We start from the raw sequence: 3,437 nt of genomic DNA, 5'->3' as shown, positions 1-3,437 counted from the left end.
TAGATAACATGTTTAAAGTGTTCACTGCAGAGACTCCTCAAAAAAGAAAATATCTGTTAGCAAACTCAGGTGATGCTAGTGGAAAAGAATCCACCTGCCAATGCAGGAGACATAAATGACTCAGGTTCAATCCCTGGGTCAGGAAGATTCCTTGGAGGAGGGCAGGGCAACCCATTCCAGTATTCTTGCCTGGAGAACCCCAGAGACATGGGAGCCTGGCAGGCTACGATCAATACTGTGGCAAAGAGTTGGACATGACTGAAGCGACTTAGCACACACATTAGCAAACTCATCATGAGATCCAAGAAGACAGGAAACATGTTGGGTTTATTCACCATTTACATCCTCAGGGTCTAGCCCTGAATTTGGTTCACCAGCGTTCAATATTTGCCTAATGCCTTAATGTGTGGATATCATTATAACAACGATTTCTTTATGTTAATATACCCTATATGTTAATATACCTGGAGGCTAGGTATCAGTGTATCGAAATAATAATTATTGACATCATTTATTGAGTAGCATTAAGTCTAGGCACCTGTGATTTCACAAGTGTTAAATCATTTAGTCATCACAATAACCTTAGGAGATAGATAATGTTATTGTCATAATTCTATAAATAAGAAGTTAAGGTACAGAGGGGTCAAGTAATTAATACAAAATTAGACAGCTAGTAGGCTTCCCTGGTGGCTCAGAGGTTAAAGCGTCTGCCTACAATGCAGGAGACCCGGGTTCGATCCCTGGATTGGGAAGATCCTCTGGAGAAGGAAATGGTAACCCACTCCAGTATTCTTGCCTGGAAAATCCCACGGACAGAGAAGCCTGGTAGGCTACAGTCCAGCGGGTCGCAAAGAGTCGGACACGACTGAGCGACATCACTTCACTTCACTAAGCAGCAGAGGTGAGATTTAAGCCCAACAGCAAAGCATTTAATTATACTCTATCAGGAAGTGGAATAAGCTGTTGTTCAAAAATAAGGATAAGAACTACCACTTACTGAATATTTATCAAGTGAGAGTCATCACTTTTATTTAACATTCACAATGACCTGAGGAACCATAATGATCCTCACCTTCCAGAAGAGGAAAGTAAGACACAGATTGATTGAACAAATTTCGCAAGGGCACAGAGCTACAAAGTGGCTCAGGTGGGGCTCAAATCCAGGTCTCCCAGATTACAAAGCCCTGCTTTTTGAGCCCTGTGTTTGAAAACATGGTTGGATAGTTGGAGAACGGACCCCAAGATGGAAGGAATCTGAGTTCCTGAGTGAGTTTGTCAGAGATGCCCTGTCAACACGAACACCAATCCCAGAGAGTTTTTTGGTTTTTGTTTTAATTTTATTTTATTTTTAAACTTTACATAATTGTATTAGTTTTGCCAAATATCAAAATGAATCCGCCACAGGATTCCCCATACATGTGTTCCCCATCCTGAACCCTCCTCCCAGAGAGTTTTTAATCACGAAATAAACTTCTATGATGAGCCATTACATTCCCAGGTCTATTGGTTGTAGAGTTGTCCTATGTAACTTATTCACAGGACACTCTAGTTAGAGAAAATAATAAATTGCTTCCACATTCAGAAAAAGTAACTTCCCTGGGTTCCAGAAATGATCCTCAGACCATCTCACTTCCGTATCGCTCAGCCCTGACCTTCAGCCGCCCCGCCCCAGTAATGGAAGCGCCTCCGTCTTTGTGAGAGTATACTGCACACAGGTACCCCCGCCGCCCCCCAGGAAAGACCTGTCAGTGCCGGAGTTCTCACCTGGTGTTTCTACCTCTTGATGACTTTTTTGTTTCTGTTCTTTTAATTTGGGGTTTGGGCATTCGAAAAAGGATCAGAATTACAGCACTTATTCAATAATTCTGTCTATGTTGAGAACTAGGATTCTGGCAAGCACAGAAAAATATATTTTATTAGTATGTCCAAAACTAGAATGTAATAAAACACAGACCTTTCAGAAGAGGAGGGGGAAAAAACCCTCCATAGAGGGAAGGAAAGCCAAGAACAGATTACTTACTGCTACAGAATCCAATATTGTAAAGTGCTTTTTTTTTCCCTTTTTCTATGTCACATTTTTAATGTCTCTGTGAGCTCAGTATGCTGTGACTATCAATCACGGGAAACTACTGACATTATAAAACTGCTTCTAAGATATACAGAGTTTTCAAAGGCAAAGTTGTCTGAAGAATAAAATTTTTCAAAGATTGTAGATTTTCAAAAATATCTATTTGATACACCAAGCTGAGTAATGGCTAGCTGTCTCTAGTCTGTAACTGCTTGACAGAGTGCATGAATATTGTTTCGTGGAGACCATTAAATACGGGAAACAAAAACTTTTCATGTGAATTCCCAGTTCTCCTTTGGTTAACCTCTTCATCTGTGGGCAGAAGTCATATCAGTGCCTGGGTGCTGAAAATGAGCCGATCAGACTCAATTAATTTGGAAGTAGACATAGCCTTCTAAGTTTTACTTGGTTTTTGACAAATTTAAATTCTATATATTTAAGTTATATAGTGCAATGTTTTGAAAAGTATACATTGTTAAATGATTATCATAATCAAGCTAATTAGCATATTCATTACCTCCTATAATTACCAGTTTTTGTCTAGGTGGTCAGAAAACTTGAAATCTACTCTCTTGGCAAATTTTCAGTACATAATACAGTATTATTAACTAGAGTCACCATGCTATACATTAGGTCTTCAGAACTTTAATGCTTAAGACTTTTCACTAGTTATCAGACACATATGGATATAAGCCAGGCTTTCCATGTGGCTCAGTGGTAAAGAATCTGCCTGCATTGCAGGAGCTGCAGGAGACTCAGGTTTGATCCCTGGGTGGGGAAGATTGCCTAGAGAAAAAAATGGCAAGCCACTCCAGTATTCTTGCCTGGGAAATTCCATGGACAGAGGAGACTGGTGGGCTACAGTCCATGGGGTCACAAAGAGTTAGACACAACTGAGTAACTGAGCACGCACACACGCATGGATATAAGCCATGAAACCAAGTTTATGGATGTGGACTGGAGCCCTGTGAGAATTTGCAGCATCTCCTAAGTGGCCAAGAAAGACCATCTAGAAGAAACAGATTCTAATCACCAGGCATTACTATCAGCATTGTTTTCATTCAACAAATGCTGGCTATAGCTATGTGCCAAACACCATTCTAAATACTGGAGACAGGATAGCAACATGAACAAATTCCTTTCTTCATGAAAATCATATTCCAGAGGGGGAGTATATAAAACAAACAAATGTATTATGGATATTGAAAGAGAGTAATATTATAAAGACCATGGTCTTTGATGACAACACAATTAAAATTCAATAACAAAAAAGAAAATCATAAAAATCTTACATGCTTGGAAATGTTAATTTATAAATATAATGAATTCATGGACCAAGTAAGAAATTACAATGGAAATTAAAAACTCA

General features: G+C 39.3%; 1 non-coding gene across 1 annotated transcript; it reads left to right on the top strand.

The window, feature by feature from the left end:
* Positions 1-680: 680 nt before the first annotated feature.
* On the top strand, positions 681-752 carry TRNAC-ACA. Its single transcript has one exon. It is a non-coding gene; the product is annotated as a tRNA-Cys (tRNA).
* The last annotated feature ends 2,685 nt before the right edge of the window (positions 753-3,437 follow it).

Source organism: Bos indicus x Bos taurus, chromosome 18, assembly GCF_003369695.1.
Source record: "Bos indicus x Bos taurus breed Angus x Brahman F1 hybrid chromosome 18, Bos_hybrid_MaternalHap_v2.0, whole genome shotgun sequence".
NCBI classification, from domain to species: domain Eukaryota; kingdom Metazoa; phylum Chordata; class Mammalia; order Artiodactyla; family Bovidae; genus Bos; species Bos indicus x Bos taurus.
This window is presented reverse-complemented; position numbering and strand designations above follow the sequence as displayed.